At 43.8% G+C, this 20,993-nt stretch overlaps 2 long non-coding RNA genes across 2 annotated transcripts in view; one reads left to right on the forward strand and one right to left on the reverse strand.

Annotated features, from left to right (window-relative positions):
* The window catches only part of LOC308468372, a 61,853-nt gene extending 53,220 nt beyond the window's left edge, over positions 1 to 8,633 (reverse strand). The window contains exon 1 of the long non-coding RNA XR_013981608.1: positions 8,547 to 8,633. This is a non-coding gene — a long non-coding RNA (uncharacterized lncRNA). The remainder of the gene's footprint in view (positions 1 to 8,546) is intronic.
* On the forward strand, positions 8,035 to 16,207 carry LOC308468365. Its single transcript, XR_013981592.1, has 3 exons — positions 8,035 to 8,531; positions 8,562 to 13,353; positions 13,691 to 16,207. It is a non-coding gene; the product is annotated as an uncharacterized lncRNA (long non-coding RNA).
* Positions 16,208 to 20,993: the final 4,786 nt, after the last annotated feature.

Here is a 20,993-nt window from a genome sequence, read left to right on the forward strand (position 1 = left end):
GCTCCGAGCCCCAAAACCCATCTCCCATGGAAATAAAGACACAGTGGAGACAGAATTTAGTTTAAATGTTAATTGGCAAATTTTGGCCACAACTTTATTAAATACACAAATGTGACTGGTATTGACTTAGGCATTGGTATCAAAACTATAACTGGTTCCTGCCCCACCCTGCAGGAAGCCTGGAAGGATACACGACCAGCAAGGGGAGCTCCATCAGTGTATATTGACTGGTGCTCACCCCTGGGGTTCCCAGGGGTCCTAGCATGGCCCTAGCCCCTCTCTGGGCTTCAGACGAGATCCAGGCCCCCGAATTCCTTTAACTGAATACCCTATTAATTGGAGGGGCAGGTGATGGCCATACCTCCCCTCCCCACATTCCCCTAAACCAATGCCTAATCGCCACATGAGCACCGCGCTCGCTGCCAATACCATCACACCTGCAGCCATCCTTTCAAGCCATCCACATTCTCTGCCAGCCAAATATCATTCCCTTCATCAGAGAGATGCACGCCATCTGCCCGAAACAAAGTATCCCTGTGATAAGAAATGCCTGGGTGGCGTATCACCCCACCACCCAGCGCCAAAACTTTTTTGGCCACTGCATGACCCACCAACTTCCTGGTCCTATTTGTGGCAACCGGGGAGCAACTATCTCACCAACAACGTCACATGAGTAGCTGCGACCAAATAACAGTCAATTGAGGAAAATTAGCCAACAGATCGTCCATGTCTTTGATTATGCAATGCTTCAGGACCACGCCTTTTAAATAAGGCAGGTCATTCTCCCCCAACTGGATCACCAGAGCAGAAGGCGGTCCCCAAGCCACTGCCTTAGCCTTGACCAAAGGAAGTATCATATTTTTCGCTCTATAAGATGCAACAGACCATAAGACGCACCTAGTTTGGATGAAGGCTCCCCCTGCCCAGCGGGATGAAGGCTTCCCCTGCCCACAAGAGGCTTCGCACGACGAAGCCAGGGCAGCAAGAGGGATCACTGCGCAGCGATCCCTCTTGCTGTCCTGGCTTATGGGATAGCCATGCGCAGCCTCTCCCGGGCAGCGGAATGAAGGCTCCCCCTGCCCGGAAGAGGCTGTGCGTGGCTAAGCCAGAAGCCAGGATAGCAAGCAGGATTGCTGTGCAGTGATCCCTCTTGCTGTCCTAGCTTATGAGATAGCCGCGCGCAGCCTCTCCCAGGCAGCGGGATGAAGGCTCCCCCAAGAGCCACAATCCCTTTAAAGAGCACACGGAGCGTGTGTGCAGCTCTTTAAAGTGAGCGCTGAGCAGAGCCTCCTGCCTGCATTCGCTCCACACTTCCCCTTACTTTTTAGGAGGGGAAAAGTGCATCTTATAGAGTGAAAAATACGGTAATGTGTCCCATCGCATCCCGCATCTAGAGACCTAGGTAAGGCTGACGTTCTCCAGCAAACCCAGCTGGCAACCCAGTCCTGATTCAATGGCTCGCAAACTGCCCCAGTGGACGATGCTGTGCCCAATACTCCAAACCTTTAAACCCAAGGAACCTAAGAATAAAGAAAGTAAACAAAAAGGGGGTCAAACACAAAAAACTAACAACGTTCCCTGATGTGTCCTCTATAAGTTTCTGATTTCCACCTCCCCAAATTCTTTATTCTATGCACAGACAGTCCCCAATGAACAGCTGTTGTGGCTGCCCCTATTCTAAATGAATGGGCAGCAAACTGTTGCAGGTAACCCACAGGCTGCAATGGCCTTCCACAAAACACGTGTAAATTGCTGCCTAGTTAATGCAGAACCATCTTGATGAATGAGGAGCGGACCAACACCAGGGGATCTCAATTTCAAAAACCTCTTAACATCCCTCACTGGGCAGGGAGCAGCCTGAAGAGTCACTGGCAGCCTTAACAAGGTACCCTGCCCTAACTTTGTTTTTGACCTAGAAATATTAAGCTGCAGGTCAGTGTCCAACACCGATATGTCACTCAGTAGCAGACCCTTAGTATGCCCTCCCACGGCCACTTCACAAACAACTTTGCCCACCCTCAAAGCACCGAAGAATGCTATGGAGTATGCAGCTGCAAGCAAGCGAGCCTCATACTTTGACCAACATATCAACCTCAATTTGGCATGAATCCTGCACAGGATATCATAAGTAGCCTTCTGCCACACTTCCTAATAGGTTGCATTCTGTGCCAACCTTCCAAAGCTTTACGCACAAGAAAGTCTGCACAGGGGTCTAAAGCAAATAAGACTTTACTAAAAAATGAAATAGCAGCTGCATGGATTTTAATCGTCTTTGGTGTACGTCCCAGCTGATATAGATTTGCTAAATACTGTAAGATGTGGTCAATAGAGGAGGAGCGTTCATAGCCTATAGCCAATGACTTAAAGCGAAAGGTTGTAAAATCTGTCCAAGCCTTTCTATAGGATCTAAAAGGGAAGAGGAAACAGAAGAGAATACTCCCTTAACCACTAAACTTTTCCAAGATTCCAGAGGTGATCTGGAAAAAATTCTGGCAACAGCTGTGCCTCTGGAGCCAACTCCCTGAAATGGTCTACCTGAAAACGAGACAATGCATCAGCAATGTCATTAGTAATACCAGGAATGAACTTTGCTGAAAAGGTAATGTTAAACTTCAAACATTGGAGGACAAAGGATCGAAGGATTGCAGAGACCGGGGAGGAACGAGAAGACTGATGGGCCAGGATGTTCACGACAGCCTGGTTATCTGTCCAAAAACAAACGCTGCGGTCTCTAAACTCCTCCGTCAAAATATGCACAGCCACTAGGATTGGGAAAAACTCAAGAAAGGTGAGGTCCCTCGTGATGGACCTGCCAAGCCACTCCTTCGGCCATGGCTGTGCACACCAGTGACCTCTGAAATACAGCCCAAAGCCCAGGGATCCAGCCACATCAGAATGCACCTGAAAGTCTGCATGCAGATTTAGTGTGTTCTGCCAAAGAGAAACACCATTAAATTTGTCCAAAAACAACCACCAAATTTCCAGATCCGACTTCACCCCTTTAGAAAGATGCACACGAGGATGAGGAAATTTTAAACCTGAGGAAAGCCTAGCCAGTCAACCACAGAAAGGACGTCCTGGAGAGACCACCCGGCAAGCAAAGTTTAAGTATCCCAGCAAGGACTGAATTTGCCTCAAAGTTACTTTTTTTGAAAGGAATTAACTGACTAATTTAAAAGCATACATTTTTTCTTGGGGCAACCTAGATGTTAGAGCCACTGTATCTAGTTCTATACCCAAGTATGTTAACTTTGTAGCCGGGCCCTCAGTTTTTTCGGCCACGAGCGGAACCCCCAACTCCTCTGTAAGGGCCACCAAGGCTTCCAAAAGGTTAAAACAGGAAAGGTCATTTGCAGGTCCAGCCAATTAAAAAATCATCCAAATAATGAGTGCCCCTGTCAGGCCTGTCCTAAAACGCAAGGCCCAATCGATAAAGGAACTAAAAGCCTCAAAAGTGGCACAAGCAGCTGAACACCCCATAGGCATAGCCTTATCAACATAAATTTTTTCCCCAAATTGAAAGCCCAACCACCGAAAATCCATAGGATTAATGGGAAGTAATCTAAAGGCCGACTCCATATCACATTTTGCTAAAAGGGCACCAGGACCAAATTTACGAACGAGCTTGACCGCTTCGTCAAAAGACGCATATTCGACAGAGCAAAGCTCTCCAGGAATAGCATCATTGACCAAACTACCCCTGGGGTAAGATAGATTATGAATTAAATGAAACTCCCCCGGGGCCTTCCTAGGAACTACCCCTATTGGTGACAAATGCAAATTTTTAATAGGCGGGATGTTAAATGGCCCCGCCATGCACCCCAAAGCTATTTCCCTCGCAGTCTTCTTCCTAGCTACCTCAGGTCTTTCCCTAATGGATTTTTGAACAGGAAGATTCTGCGAAGAAGGAGAAAATGCAACAGGTATGCAGAAACCAAAGGAAAACCCTTCCCACAAAAACCTAGCCACCTTAACATTAGGATAGAATTGTCGCACTGCCAAATAAATACCCCCAACCTTGCCACACTGCCGATTGGCTAAAGGCCAGTGGAAGGTCCCAAAGGCTTACAACATTATCCAAAACATGTAAGCTAAGAAGCCTTAGGTCAGATGTGGGGGATCTCAGGCCTGGGGTCTTAATGCCTTCAGCCCTCACTTTTTGGCATTTGGCATTCTTCCTAGGCTCACAGCTGTCAACCTTCAGATTTGAAAATAAGGGACCAGCAGCCTCAAAAATAAGGGATCAGCAGCCAAAATAAGGGATTTTCCGAACACAGGTATGTTCAACTTCTGAGCCCCTCCGAGCCAAAGGCAGAAAACCCAGCCAGCAGCCAAACAAAGCCTCAAGCGGTGGTTCTCACAGAGCAGCAACCCAGCAAAGGGGATGCAGCAAGGAAAAACACCGTCACCTCTCCGCTGGGAAGCACTGAGCAAAGGCGAGTCCCCTGGCAACGCAGTCGATTTGATTGGCACATGGCATGCAAGCTCCACCCCCCAGTCGTTCTTAGACTCCTTACTGGGTGAGCAACGCATCCAAGCAACACAGTTGGAGCCTCCCTCCTCCCTGGCCGGCAGGGAGGGAGGGAGAGGAGCTGCTTCCTTTGAAACCCGGGAAATTTAAGGGACATCATCAATAAGGGACAGCAGCGGGGCACAACGTTGGGATAAGGGACTTTCCCGCCAAATAAGGGACAGTTGACAGCTATGCCTAGGCTGTTAGTGATTTACACTAGCTTTTGGCGGTGGTGTTCTTTTATGTGTTGGGTTTTTTGTGAAAGCGGTCAATCCTGGGTGAAATGGGAAAAGATATAGAATGGCATTTTGTTGAGGCTTTTGTTTTGTGGACCCTGTGCAAAACTACAGGCAGCAACAGCACTGAGTCCATGAACTGCCACATGGAAGCACATATATACACATCTACCCAAGAGTAAGGGACGTGGGTGGCGCTGTGGGTTAAACCACAGAGCCTAGGACTTGCCGATCAGAAGGTCGGTGGTTCGAATCCCCACAATGGGTTGAGCTCCCGTTGCTCAGTCCCTGCTCCTGCCAACCTAGCAGTTCGAAAGCACATCAAAGTGCAAGTAGATAAATAGGTACCGCTCTGGCGGGAAGGTAAACAGCGTTTCCGTGCGCTGCTCTGGTTCGCCAGAAGCAGCTTAGTCATGCTGGCCACATGACCCGGAAGCTGTCTGCGGACAGATGCCGGCTCCTCGGCCTATAGAGCGAGATGAGCGCGCAACCCCAGAGTCGGTCACGACTGGACCTAATGGTCAGGGGTCCCTTTACCCTTTAACTTTACCCAAGAGTAAATTATATTGAATTCAACTGAGCTAGGCATTCTGTACTTGTCTTTAAAGCAACACCATCACCCCGAGAGCAACAACCTTGCCCTCCTAAAGAGCAACTTTAGACCGTGTCTCCCATTAAAGCTGCTTCTTTGTCAGCTTGAAAAAAAATTGTTTTGTTTCCAGTGATGGGAGGATCTCATCTTGGCTCAAATTGAATAGCCTTGGTTGAAGCTGAGTGATTTCTTTAAAAATCAGGAAATAGCTTGGCTTATATCATAGTCAAGCTACATTGATTTCCAGGCTTACATCCCACCCATCCAGGCCCGGGCTCTCACTGTATTTCAGATACGTATTATAAACCCCTAAGACTAAGACTCAGATTTTTTAAAAATAAAAGTTTTGGTAACCTTCATTACTTATATATCCTTTTCTGTTGGCACTCAGATTGCCAAACTCTCCCGAGGATGAGGCAGAAATTCAATTCAGTTTGCATTTACAAGTGAGCTTCACACTTTCTGGAACAATACATAAACCAAACGAAAGCCATCCTTCAAAATTCATACTTTTCCCAAATTTGAAAAGCAGTTCTCCAGCCATGTAGTGTGGGCAAAAATGCATACAGTAAATCAGGCCAAGATGTGGATAAAAATGAATATATTAGTGAAAATAACATGCTGTATTATGGATTGTGGAGAAAGCTAGAGAGTTCCAGAAAGACATCTACTTTTGCTTCATTGACTATGCAAAAGCCTTTGACTGTGTCGACCACAGCAAACTATGGCAAGTTCTTAAAGAAATGGGAGTGCTTGATCACCTCATCTGTCTCCTGAGAAATCTCTATGTGGGACAAGAAGCTACAGTTTGAACTGGATATGGAACAACTGATTGGTTCAAAATTGGGAAAGGAGTACGGCAAGGCTGTATATTGTCTCCCTCCTTATTTAACTTATATGCAGAATTCATCATGCGAAAGGCTGGGCTGGATGAATCCCAAGCCGGAATTAAGATTGCCGGAAGAAATATCAACAACCTCAGATATGCAGATGACACAACCTTGATGGCAGAAAGTGAGGAGGAATTAAAGAACCTTTTAATGAGGGTGAAAGAGGACAGCGCAAATTATGGTCTGAAGCTCAACATCAAAAAAACGAAGATCATGGCCACTGGTCCCATCACCTCCTGGCAAATAGAAGGGGAAGAAATGGAGGCAGTGAGAGATTTTACTTTCTTGGGCTCCATGATTACTGCAGATGGTGACAGCAGTCACAAAATTAAAAGACGCCTGCTCCTTGGGAGAAAGGCGATGGCAAACCTAGACAGTATCTTAAAAAGCAGAGACATCACCTTGCCAACAAAGGTCCATATAGTTAAAGCCATGGTTTTCCCAGTAGTGATGTATGGAAGTGAGAGCTGGACCATAAAGAAGGCTAATCGCCGAAGAATTGATGCTTTTGAATTATGGTGCTGGAGGAGACTCTTGAGAGTCCCATGGACTGCAAGAAGATCAAACGCATCCATTCTTAAGGAAATTAGCCCTGAGTGCTCACTGGAAGGACAGATCCTGAAGCTGAGGCTCCAATACTTTGGCCACCTCATGAGAAGACAAGACTCCCTGGAAAAGACCCTGATGCTGGGAAAGATTGAGGGCACAAGGAGAAGGGGATGACAGAGGACGAGATGGTTAGACAGTGTTTTCGAAGCTACAAACATGAGTCTGACCAAACTGCGGGAGACAGTGGAAGACAGAAGTGCCTGGCGTGCTCTGGTCCATGGGGTCATGAAGAGTCGGAAACGACTAAACAACAACAACAAATGTAGAAGATAATTTGTTTGCAAAAACGTGTATCTTAGGTAAAATCGCATAGTAAATTTTTGTATGTATGAAGAAATGTGCACTGAAATGCTGATGAATGTTCTTGAATATTTAAAAAAACTGCAAATTGATTTTGAAATGTGTAGAACTAAGCGTAAGACTGGAAAAATGCAAACTGGGGAAAAACCTGAAATCAACATTCATCTGTTTCCATTCATCCTACACTCAAGAAGGGCAGCCTGTTCAGTAACAAGTAGCCACCAGCTCTCATTAGTAATTAAACCAGCTAGCAAACTATACAGAGATAAAGTAATTTAGTCTTTCCAAGGTAACTGCTTGTAACCATATATAAAAAAATAGCCTTGTTTTTGTTGTCTCTGTTTTTAATTTCAGACTTGTTTGCTTCCTTGCTATTGTCACATATAAAATAAATCTTCTGTATTTGTACATATAGGCTGAAAAACAAGTTTCTTGGAGGGGTAAAAAGCACTGATCAAGGACTTCCCATTATTGACAAAAGCATTTTTCCAGGTTATTAGCATGCTTAGTCTTTTTTCTAAGATGACTTGTGTTTGGAGCCTGCCTCAGATAAAGAACATTGAATCTAATGGAAGCTTCCCCTTAAGCTGTGGAGCTTCATAAGTGACCTCTGAACTTCTCTGCCTGTGATATGTGCCACCAGAAGATAATCTCAACAAATCAAAAGCAGCACAAAGAGAATGGGCAAACACAGGGAACATAGGGTAGATGAGCACCACGGCTCACAAGAATCACAAGCAGTATATATTATCTTGAAACTCTTGTTTTAGGGCTTCATTTTGAATTATTTGGGAAGGCAGCACCAAATTCATTGCATGGTTCTTGAAACAGTGTCATTGAGACCATCTGGATAGAGATGTGGAAATGTTTTCAGGTTGTTTCTGTAACTTTTTAAAAAAACTTTATTGTGAATAATATATCTTTCTATTTATGGATTTCATAACTGAGAGAATGAAAATCAAGAAAATGTCCCCCAAAGTCTTGTGTTTCTCATAATTTAATCACCATCTACTGAGTTTCTTAACTGAGAGATGGGTGTGAGATCTGCCACGGCCTAAAAATGGCCTAAAGTGTTTCCTAGATGTAAAATGTATTGTACAGTGGTACCTCGGGTTACGAACGCTTCAACTTAAGTTTTTTCGGGTTACAAACATTTTTAACCCAGAAGTAAGTTGTGAGAGCTCCCCGAGGCCTCTGCCGGTGCCAGGAGACAAGGCCCAAAATCCGAGGAGGCCAAGGCCTCTCCTGATGCCTCTCCACAGGGCCTGCAGAGGCCGGGGGGCTAAGCCCCAACATTCGCAAGCCTGCAAAGGCTCTGTGACTGGGCTCCAGCTGCAGAAGGCCTCTGCAACAACCCTAAGACATCCACAGGATCCCAGCCCCAACGTTAGGTAAGGATCACTTACCTAGCAAAGACAAAGAGCAATGAAGCTGTTGAGAAACAAAAGGAGCCTCTGCCGAAAAGCCCTTTGCCCCACCCCTAGCTGTAGCAAGATGGGTGGCACCTAGCCAGGTAAGCCCACCTACCCTGTTGTGGGGGGGAGTGGAAAATTTTGGGATTCTTTAAGCCCTTTATCAGCCCTTGCCCCACTCCCAGCTGTAGCAAGATGGGTTGCCCCTAGCCAGGAAAGCCCACCTACCCTGTGGTGGGGGGGGAGTGGAAAATTTTGGGATTCTGCAAGGAATTTTGGGATTTGTTTATCCTGGGCCTGTGCCCTGTGCTTTGTCTCTGTTTTGTGCCTTTGTTTGGGGGACTTCTGGGGGACTCTGCCTTCTCCTATTGTTTTGGGGCTCTGTGGAACTCAGTTCAGCTTCCTGGGACTGCTGACATGAAGCAAAGCAGCAAAGGCAAGAGAACTGTGATAAGTGTTGAGGTAAAGAAGGAAATTATTTCTAAACATGAAAATGAGGTCCGTATAAGTGATCTGGCAATGCAGTTTGGGATGCCCAAATCTACAATTGGTACCATCTTAAGAAACAAGGGTGCTATTAATGGGGCCAGCATTGCAAAGGGTGTTAAAACACTCAAGCAGTGAACACAGACAATGGAAGAAATGGAAAAAAATGCTTTTAATATGGATAACTGGAAAAAAGGAGGCTGGTGACAGCATTTCTGAAAGCATAATTTGTGAAAAAGCTTTATAGTTGCATGCTGACCTCATCGCAAACGCCCCTGGACCAAGTGCTGAGATTGAGAGTTTCAAGGCAAGCCATGGGTGGTTTGACAAATTTAAGAAGAGAACTGGCATCCACAGTGTTGTGAGACATGGTGAAGCTGCCAGTGCCAGCAAATTAGAGGCTGACCAATTTGTTTTGGAATTTAAAGATTATGTTGAGTCGCAGGGCTTCATTCCCCAGCAAGTTTTCAACTGTGATGAGACAGGCCTCTTTTGGAAAAAAATGCCAAAGAGGACCTATATAACAAAAGAGGAGAAAGCATTGCCAGGACACAAGCCCATAAAAGACAGGCTAGCCCTTTTATTTTGTGCAAATGCAAGTGGAGATTTTAAGTTGAAGCCTTTGCTAGTCTACCATTCTGAGAACCCCGGGATATTTAAGAAGAACAATGTCATAAAAAGCAAATTGCATGTGATGTGGAGGGCAAACAGCAAAGCTTGGGTAACCAGCAATTTTTCATTGAGTGGTTTCATGAATTGTTTGGGCCAAGTGTGAAAATATACCTCCAGGACAAAAATCTTCCAATGCAGTGCCTGCTTCTTATGGATAATGCTCCAGGTCACCCTCCAGGCTTGAAAGATGAGTTGTTGGAAGAGTTTGCGTTCATCAGTGTAAAGCTTTTGCCTCCCAACACAACTTCTCTCATCCAGCCCATGGACCAGCGGTCATATCTAATTTTAAGAAGCTTTACACCAAAGCACTGTTCCAAAGGTGCTTTGAGGTGACCTCGGACACAGAGATAACTCTAAGAGAGTTCTGGAAGAATCATTTTAATATCCTCCGTTGCTTGCATATGATAGACAAAGCATGGAGGGATGTGACTCAGAGAACACTGAAGGCAGCATGGAAGAAATTGTGGCCAGAAACTGTCCCAGAACAAGTAACAGAACAAGTAACAGAGGCTATTGTTGCTCCTATTGTTGAGGAAATTGTGTCTCTGGAAAATTCAATGGGTTTGGAAGTGAGTTGTGCTGATGTGGAGGAGTTAGTGGAGGAGCACAGGACTGAGCTCACCACAGAAGAACTTCAAAACATTCTGATGGAGCAGCAAATGGTGGCAACTGAGGAAATATCTTCGGAGGAGGAGGAGAGCAGAGAAACTGCACCTACAGCCTGGAATGGGACACTAAGGATGAGTTAACAAAAGAAGTCATGATAAAGTGGGCGGTCGACTTCGGTTACAATATTGAATACGATAAATGGGTAAGATTATGGAACGAAGGTATGAAGTTTACAGCGTGCTCCACCTTAAGAGAAAATTTACTAAAAATGATGTACCGGTGGTATATCACCCCGGTTAAATTGGCAAAAATGTATAAATTGAGTAACGAATCCTATTGGAAATGTAAACTAAAGGATGGGGATCTCTAAGATGAAAAACTTTTGGGATCTAATATATAATGAGCTGAAGAAACTTTTTAAGTATACATTTCCTAAAAAACCGGAGGCTTTTCTATTAGGGATAATAGGGGAGGAGGTGAAAAAGGAGGATCGTAAACTATTTCAATATGCTACGGCTGCAGCTACGATCCTCGTGGCTCAAAAGTGGAAATTACAGGAGATGCCAACGGTGTTGGAGTGGCAGACCAAACTCTTTGAATATACAAAATTAGCTAAAATGACATAAAATTCGAGACCAAAAAGGGACAAAGTTTGAAGAAGAGTGGGGTAAATTTGTTGCATATATAAGAATTAACTGTAGAAGTCTAAAAACTGTAGCAGGGTTAACATAAATCCTGTGATGTGTATAGAAGGCAAATAAGAATCTGCAAGAGAAGATATAAACTAAGAAAACCGAAGCAGGGAAGGAAGGAAGTCCGGGCGTGAACTTACACAGTGTAAATAAGATGACATAAAATGATGATTGTAAAAGATTAAGTTTTATTTATGTTTGTGAAAAAACTAATAAAAATATTTGGGGGGGGGGGAGAGAAACTGCACCCACAGCAACAAAGAACTGCTTGCAAAACGGGCTGAAGTGCAAGCTATTGCTGAAAAATATCACCCGGATAAAGCTACTCTAAATTATGCTGCTAACACCTACAATGATAACATAATCTCTCACTTTAGACAAATCTTTAAACAATGACAAAAGCAAGTCTCAATCAAAAAAAATTTGGTAAGGAAAAGATCCAGTGAGTCTGAACCTGGTGGCAGTGGTGTAAAAAAGGCAAGGGAAGGAATGGCAGGAGAGAAATCACCAATTGTGATTGTGGAAGAGGACCCTGAGCCCCCATCCAACAGTGACTATCATCAGCACAGGTAAGAAAAAAATCACATTTTCATTTTGTACTGTTTTATTGATTTCATTTTATGGATCAATGGCTTTGTTAGATAGTAAAATTCATGTAAAATTGTTGTTTTAGGGGTCGCTTTTCATCGTCTGGTTCCTGTTGAGTGTTTCGCTGCTAATCAGAGGCTTCCTGTTGAGTCTGCCAGCTGTTGAGTCCTGAGCACCCATGCAACACAGAAGTTATATTTGGAGGTTTTGTTTTTGCTATTTTTTTGCATTTTGGTTTCTGTGGCTTTTTTGGTTTTTGGACTGTGACTTGTTCTTCATTTTATGGGACTGACTTGTGACTTTGCTTTTGTGACTGTGGCTTGTGACTTCATTTTTGTGACTTGTTTTTGTGCCTGTGTGGAACCCAGTTCAGCTAGTGGTTGATTGTGTGGCTGCAGAAATGGATAAAAGCCCCCCCCCCCATCCAAACTGACTATCATCAGTGCACAAAAGAAAAAAAAATTAATGTTAATTTTTTTCATCTAAAATACTGTCTTATTTATTTTATAGTACAGTATGTTGATTATTGCCTTCATTTTATGGTTCAATGGTCTCCTTAGACAGTAAAATTCATGTTAAATTGCTGTTTTAGGGGGTGTTTTTCATCGTCCAGATCAATCCACTTTCCATTACTTTCAATGGGAAAGTCCGCTTCAGGTTAAATACGCTTCAGGTTAAGTACGGACTTCCGGAACCAATTAAGTACTTAACCTGGGGTACCACTGTAGTGACTCAGCATCCTGTAGTGACTCAGCAGTCCTTTCTTATTAGTAATCATTGTTGACCAGAAGGTTCCAGGCTATCTGAGCCCTCCTTATATAGCTGCATGCAGGTGTGAGAGTCAGTCAGTTAGTCTGTCTTCCTGTCTTTCTGTCATTTTTCAAGCTATGCAGTCCTACCACTTACTCCTCAGAGCAATATAGCCAAGAAGATGCTATGAAATCAGCAGGACTTAACATAAGGCCCTTAATGGGAGATCTGCTGCAGTGAAGGCTGAAGGAACTGCTCCCTGCTGCAAGACCTTCTCCAGCTGGCCTTGGAGCAAGACCCAGACTCACTGGAAAAAAACTCCTTGGTTGGAGCAGAGTGTAGGTGCTCTGTTACTGGGGTACTGGCCCCTCTCTTGAGTGTGAGGTTGGTGCCATGTGCAGACTGCTGTTGGAATGTGCAGGTGCAACACCTACAGTATGAATTATTTCCCAGATGCTCTATGGAGTAGCAATATGGGGCATGGATCCAAATGCTAACAAAGCCTTAGAACAAATTGCTCAGGAAAGTGTCCTCGCTCCCCAGTGGGACCCCAGCTGCTCTTCTCTGCTTGGAAGCGGACATGACAACAATACGGGCTAGAACTGACTATCTATGTCTAAACTATGTGAAAAGACTTCAGTCTCTCTCGGAGGAGAGATTCCCTTCTATGTCCCACACAGAATGGGAACAGACCAAATGTTGGAAGGATGGCATCCAACGCCTCTTGGCCCAATATCGATTACAAGATCTTCAGGTGGTCATGAAGATGGATAAGAGGCACTTAAGAGATTGTCTCTTCTGGTCCGATGCAGAAAGGGATTTAAACATGATTGTCTCTACCAAAAGTTCACCATGGTTCCCACTTATCAAAATGGAGCACAGCCGAGCTAGTTATCTAACAAAGCTCCCACTTGCCGTATTAAGAATCGCTTTTACAGAATTACAATTACAATCGATGACCTTGGTGGCGGTGGATGGTTGGTACAGCAAAGTACAGTACAGTGGTGCCTCGCAAGACAAAATTAATCCGTTCCGCGAGTATCTTCGTCTAGCAGTTTTTTCGTCTTGCAAAGCAACCCGATTAGCGCTATTAGCGGTTTAGCGGCTATTAAAGGCTTAGCGGATTAGCTGCTAAAAGGCTATTAAAGGCTTAGCGGCTTAGAAAAAGGGGGGGAAAGCAAAAAAAAAATCTCAAGACTCGCAATACATTTTCGTCTTGCGAAGCAAGCCCATAGGGAAATTCGTCCTGCGAAGTGCATTGAAAATGGAAAACCCTTTCGTCTAGCGGGTTTTCCGTCTTGCGAGGCATTCGTCTTGCGGGGCACCACTGTACAAGAAGAGACTCTGTCTGTGTGGGCAAACATGTGTAGAGGACCTATACCACTATTTATTGCAATGCCTGCTATATATAGAACCAAGAGACCGATTTATAAAACCCCTGCTTACGAATGGAACACACTTGAACAGGGCGGAAAGGGTGAAATGGCTGCTGAGTGATACTGATGACTTTGTAACTTAGAAAGTAGCACTATATGCATTGGCAGCTAAGAAGATCAGGAGAAAAGAACTAGATAAAATAGTGGTCAATTGCAAAGGTGATTTGGACATTTAAGCTGGCACATTCTATCCGAGAACCCCCTGCTATTCTATCGTATGCAACAAATAATTTCTAGGAGACGTGACCGTAGTTTATTGTATTTGTAGTGCCTGGTGTTTTTATGGTTACTGTTGTTTTTGTTTTTGTTTCCTTTTTGAATTCCTTTTTGTTTTTGTTTCCTTTTTGAATTCCTTTTTGTTTTTGTTTCCTTTTTGAATTCCTTTTTGTTTTTGTTTGTTTCCTTTTTGAACTAGCCTTTGGCTAGTGCAATAAAATTTATGATGATGATGATGAGTTACTGGCTTAGCCTCATGGTCTTGTCTTGTTTTGTTTTGTTTTGCCCTTGCCCCTGCAAAATGGTGCTGTGGTTTTCTGGGAGTCAATTTTCATACCACCCACCGCCTAGGCCAGAATGACACTTCCCAGAGTGCCTTTGTCACTGTGATTAGACAGGTTTGAAGTATACTTTAAAACCATTCTCTCTATAGATGTCTTGAGTGGCAAAGGGGGTTTAAAACCCATTGGGCAGTGGGGAGCTACTCACACATTTTGGACTGGGAGTGAACAACCACCAGATCATTTCTGAATAAGAAGGGCCTGGGTGGGATGTTTGTTTCTCATGGATCTGTGCCTTCTGCACTTTGAGGAGGGGCCCATGTGTGTCTGCATTCCCATCCCCTTGCTTAAAAATAAAATATCAACAATATTCATAAATGTCAGCTGTTTTGGCCTAGTAAACCAGTGGCAACCTCAAATTGGAGACTGTAATAGGGCTGTGGAGAGGAGGTAAACTCTGAAACCTGCTTGGCCTAACCACTGTAACAGGAATGTACACTGTGAAGCTCTTCCTCATACGTTTTTGGGCTCTAGTTTCCACCTGCCTCAATCAGCATGGCTGATATCCAGGAATGATGTTATTTGTAGTCCCACCTGAAGGACCACACGTTCAGCCCTGCTCCAGAATGCTGAAGAGATTCACATCACATCTGTTATCATTGTTAATGGCTGCTAAACCTGGTGGTTGCATAAAGCACAAGAAGGAGGTATCAGTGGGATTTGCACAACTAAGATTTGCCAAAGTGGGGGGGGGGATCCCAAAGGGAAGCAGCCCAATAGGCATGGCATCCAGGTGCATTCCAGGTAGCTTTGGACAAAGGGTATCACACACTGAAATGTATTACTTATACTACAGCTAAATGAGCTCTCCCAAGCTTACCTTTGATTAACTCAGAAATTTACAGACTACTTTTTCCTCTTTTTTGAGCCAATCCAGAGGCTCTGAAAAATGTCCCTACCTGTCACCATTACTAGTTCTCTACCCTCAGAGGTCCTCAGACTTCAGAGCACACACACCTATGATAGCTTTGTCTCCAAGTAGGGGTAGTAACAGGAGGTGAAGGAGGAGCAAAGAAAGGAAAGGCAAATGGTTCCCCCCCTTTGCTCTCTCTCTCTGCCCCTTTCCTCATCACCATGACAGCATGCTGCATCACAGAGGACCATGAAAGATGTAGTTCTTCCAAGGGCTGTTGAAATACGTCACTGTTTGCATCTGGGCCTGACTTGAGCAAACTTGCCAAACTCCCAACTTAATACTCTTGTCATTCATTAGAAGACCTGAGATCTTTGTTAGGGCTGCCACTGAAATCTCACCTAAAGCAACATTTGGAATGAATTGGTGGGACCTTCCTCAGGCTAAACATCTGAATTTCAAAGCAAGTCAAAGGCATTTTGACATTTCTCAAGAGAGTGGAATGGGTCTGCACAAAGCTAGTTTGTCATTGGATTTTGCCAAAAGAGAAATCCCGCTTTGATTGAAGCCACATAAGTGGAAATGTTGCCTGTTCTGCTGCAAGGTGATGAAACTGGGCCATGTGTTGAGCTACTGACATGCTATAAACTCCCAGACCACCAAACATCTGGCAGGCAAAACAAAGCCTTTGATGAGCTCTGTAGCAGCAACTCAAGTCATTGCCTGACTCTTTCTCAAATTATAAATGAATTCTGTCACAAATTTCCTAGGTTGGATCTGGAATTAGGGTAAGGTGAAATCAGTTAACTGCCTGGAATACTGGTCTCAGGGGGCATGTGACAAGGGGTGTGATGGAAATACCTATCAATTTTTGTTCCCTCAATTTCTCATTTTCCCAACCTTAAATTCAGTTCTATGGCAATTTCTTTTTTTAAACCTCATGATAATTCATCAAAAGTAAAGTATTTATTAAGGACGCAGGTGGCGCTGTGGTCTAAACCACTGAGCCTAGGGTTTGCCAATCGGAAGGTCGGCAGTTCGAATCCCTGCAACGAGGTGAGCTTCTGTTGCTCAGTCCCTGCTCCTGCCAACCTAGCAGTTCGAAAGCACGTCAAAGTGCAAGTAGATAAATAGGTACCGCTCCGACTGGAATGGAAATGGCATTTCCGTGCACTGCTCTGGTTCGCCAGAAGCGGCTTAGTCATGCTGGCCGCATGACCCAGAAGCTGTCTGCGGACAAATGCAGGCTCCCTCGGCCTATGGAGCGAGATAAGCACACAACCCCAGAGTCGTCCACGACTGGACCTAACGGTCAGGGTTACCTTTACTTTTACCTTTTTAAAGTCTTTATTAGTTAGCTAAGGACCATTAATTATCACCCAGAGCCAGGTAAGAATGAAACAGCACACCTGACCTTCGACACTACAGTATTACTAATAAACAACATCACAGTACAAACAAGTAATACAAAAAGCATATATGCTGTGTGTGTGTGTGTGTGTGTGTGTGTGTGTGTATAACACAAGACACAAGACAAGGTAAGCAACCACCTGTTATCCAGCTATTTTCTCTCCTTCCTCCCCACTTTCATGCTGGCACTCAACCAAATGAAATTCAGCCTGTTCCTTTTTTTATAGGCAGAACTACAGCTAGGAGGCATGCTAGATCAAATGGTCCTATGGTTCTGACTTGTGAGCAGAAAGACCAGTGTGTTCTTTCTCCCCAATTCCTTTTGTCCCTCAGTCACTTTGCTATGCTTTTGGAGAATGGCGTAATAATTCATCAGCATTTCAATGCAAATTTACCATAACAAACACATTTTTGTATGCACTTTTGACTATCAAATGAATTTTTGCATGCAATTTTTCTCAAGGCAATGCATTAAATGTATGTTATTTTCATTAATATGTTGATTTTATTTTCCCCTAATAGATGCATTATCACACACTTGTTTTACCTCAGAACTGCATTACAACATTCCAGTAAGTAGAGATTCTGAAGGACAGCTGTGTTTCTATTTGCATATTGTTTTCAAAAGTGTGAATTTGGTAGGTTCACCTTTAAATGCTAACCGAATCAAATTTAACTCTCATTCGTAAATGGGCTACCTATTCAACTATCCCCTCAATAGCTGGAACAAAGAATACAAACATCTTATCTTTCTTTGTAATACTGGCAATACTGCTCTGCATATGACCAGCATTGCATGACTTCTTTTCTTTTTGCTGTAAAGTTTACAACATCCATACCCATTCAACAAAAGGTGTGCCCATGAGTGTCTTTAAATGTGCCCTATCATATATGACAGGAAAAAATACATGAAGACTGTGCTTCGGTGTTGTGAAATAGGTTAAGATTCTGGTACAGTGGTACCTCGCAAGACGAATGCCTCGCAAGACGAAAAACTCGCAAGACGAAAAAGTTTTTCGTCTTTTGAGTTGCTTCGCAAGACGAATTTCCCTATGGGCTTGCTTCGCAAGACGAAAAACGAAAACGTCTTGCAAGTTTGTTTCCTTTTTCTTAAAACCGTTAATACCCAGGGTGACTTCGAGGAGCAACTCATAGCACGCGGTGTGGTAGCCTTTTTTTGAGGTTTTTGAAGACTTTGGTGATTTTGAAGACTTTGGGAAACCGTGCTTCGCAAGACGAAAAAACTCGCAGAACGAATTAATTTCGTCTTGCGAGGCACCACTGTATTCCATATCTGAGCAAATAGCAGTAGGTCACTGAACTATGGTTACCAGATTTTTTTCAATGAATCCGGGGGACTTTTTTTTTTTTTTTTGAAGCTGAGTAGCAACAGTGGGTCAGTAGCGGGGATGGTGAGGCAAAAGACCCTGGGCCCAAGCACACATGCATATTGTATAAAGGTGCAAAGCCCTTCTTTCGCACCCTGTGAAACATAAATGCGCAGAGTTTTTAAAAACTGGGCAATGGCCGCCCACCTGTGACTCCTGAGCCTCCCAAAATCAGTCAAAACAAATGGGGCAGGGGGCAGGAGATCTGGACCGCCAGACACCCCCGGTTCCCCTTCGGCTGTGGCGGCAGCAGTCAGCAGCCCGGAGCCAGCCTAGTAGCACAGTTGGCTCTGGCTGGTTTCAGGAACTGCTTGCGGTCGTGGCGCCCGCCCTTTTTCCTTTCCGGAAGTCCCCATACGATGTGTTGTGCACAAGACACATCATATGGGGACTTCCGGAGAGGAAAAACAGCAGGCGCCATGGCAGCTAGCAGCTCCTGAAGCCAGCCAGAGCCAACTCTGCTACCAGGCTGGCTCCAGGCTGCTGCCGCTATCACGTTTCCCGGGGACAGATTTGCAAATCTGGGGACATTCTGGGAATGGAATTTGTCTGGGGACAGATTTGCAAATCTGGGGACATTCCAGGAATGGAATTTGTCTGGGGACAAATTTGCAAATCTGGTGACTGTGCCCGGGAACCGGGGATGTCTGGTAACCCTACAATAAACTTGTTCCTCACAGGGATTTGCCATTTGGCCTTGGGCGAGCCTTAGAAACATCTCAGGAGTTTCAAGTAGAGACTTTGGAGTTTTTGGTAAGGCCAGCATAACTTCCCAGGGAGTTTCTGTACAGCTATCCCTTTAACATCCCAAGGTGACTACACTCTTTCTCAGAGCATTGCTGTCAGTGTAAGACTGCAACTTTAGAGATTGTATCACAATCTAGATTACAATTTAGAACTGTCTGAGAGCTATTACAAACAGTGCTTATACCAGAAGGAACTTCCCTTAAGGCATCATTTCTTTCCTCCACCCACTTTGATTCTCTTTGCTATGAGATGAAGGTGAGACCCAACATATGCTCTGCATATCATGTGCTTGCTCGCGTACCCAAGCATACTGTCACTCCTCGTTACACTAGAAGTCTCCTGAGCACAAAGGGAAGTGGAGTTTCAGCGGATTGGAAATGCATGCTTCACTGAGTGCACTGGCAAGTTAGTGACCATCTGCAACAGACGCCAAGGGTGATGGGTTGTTGCTGGGTTGCTGTTGTTGTTTTGTTTGTTTGTTGTTGTTTCTTCTTCTTGCTTAACATTAAATTTTGAAGACATGTTTAAAAAAAAGTATTTCTAAGCAGCTGAATATAAAGCACATCAAACACATCTGGCATCAAAACCCTTCTGGAATTGATGGGAATCTGGATTAATTTAGACAGGAGTTTACTTGTGATAAGTTATTAAGCATCTTTTAAATAGCACCCATGGCTAAGAAAGCTGTATGTAAAGCAGAGAAGTCAGGAGTCCAGATTTCTTCTCTGCCATAAGAAAACATGATAGCCTTAGGCAAGTCACATTAGGCTCAGCCTTGCAAGCTTGGGGAGGGAGGTGAGAGGATGCTATGAGCTGAGGCCCTGATTAGAACCATGGAAAAACTGCTCCTAGAAGTTGTGGTGAGATCCACAGAAGAAGACCTTTGTCAGAAACACCCAGCATCTGAAGAACAACCTGTTTATAAAAGACTACGGATGGATTCGCCAGTTTATCCAGTTGAGTCAGAGGCCTCTCTACCACCAGAGGATTATTACAGGATCCAGGTGACATCTTGTGAGAAGAAACAGTCCTTGAGGTACTGGGGTCCTAAGCCATATAAGGCTTCCATTTCTTTTCTTACTTTTGCCACTTGGTTCATCCACTACCAGCATGTAGCCCCAGAATGTTGCCACAGGGGAATGCAGCTGTCAGACTGAACAGAATTCCCCCATCCTTACTTTAACAGCTTCCAGTGAGTATCCTGGACGTGACATATATGCCATGAGGTTAACCACTTCTCAGCACTATATGGAAATATTTTAAGAGTAAAGGAAGGGTCAGCTTTCTGCTTTCCTATGCCTTAGAACAGGGGTAAGAAGAAGTTACATCTGGATCTATTGGATAGTTTGCAGTTGATTGGCAAGGATGTGTAACAATAGCAGCAGCTGTGGGTGGAGGAGAAATTCAATTCAGTATGCATTGAAAGCCAGATCTATCAATTTCACACTTTCCTAAATGGTATGCTAACAGAAAGACAGCTATTCTTTGAAATTCACACTTATCTGAATTCTGCAATGCATTTCTTCAACCAAACAATGTTTACAAAAATGCATGTATTAAGGGAAGGCATGCATAACCATGGATATATTAATGAAAATAACATACAAAGATGCACTATACTAGGGGAAATGGCTTGCAAAACCGTTTTATGTATTAGTCAAAACAGCATATAAAATTATATTAGGGAAAAAATCACACTAAAATGCTGCTGAATTTTCATAAAGTTTTTTTATCACAAATGGTTGCAAAATATGGAGTACTGAACTTAAAACTGATAAAATGAGAATGTAAGAGAACTGAAATTGGCAGATCCTTCCAACCCTAGCAGCAACAAAATTATTCCACTTCTTCTGTTTCCCTATACTATTGCAAAAATGAAGAATGCTTGGGTTGACCGGGAATTATTATTTTTTTGTGTGTGTGTGTGTGTCCTGCCTTTTCCCCTGATGGGACTTAAAGAAAAAAAAAAAAAAAACACTGATGAAAGCATAGAAAGAGCAATCATTTAAAAACAATTAAACATTCATAGAATTAAACTATATACATATATTAAACCTATTAAAACCATGCCAATCATTACAATAAAAACAGCATGCCCCCCCTACCCCCCAAAAAAGTTTTTTTCTTTCTTTGAAACCATCTGGTAGTTCAGGCTGAGAGAGAACATCTGACCTTGTTGAGTCAATGAGCTTCACTGGATCTTCCCATTCTCAGGTCAACATTCAGTTCTGGTACACAAAAGAAATTCCTGGG

The sequence above is a fragment of the Podarcis pityusensis genome (genome assembly GCF_964106645.2).
Source record: "Podarcis pityusensis genome assembly, chromosome: Z".
Classification (NCBI taxonomy): domain Eukaryota; kingdom Metazoa; phylum Chordata; class Lepidosauria; order Squamata; family Lacertidae; genus Podarcis; species Podarcis pityusensis.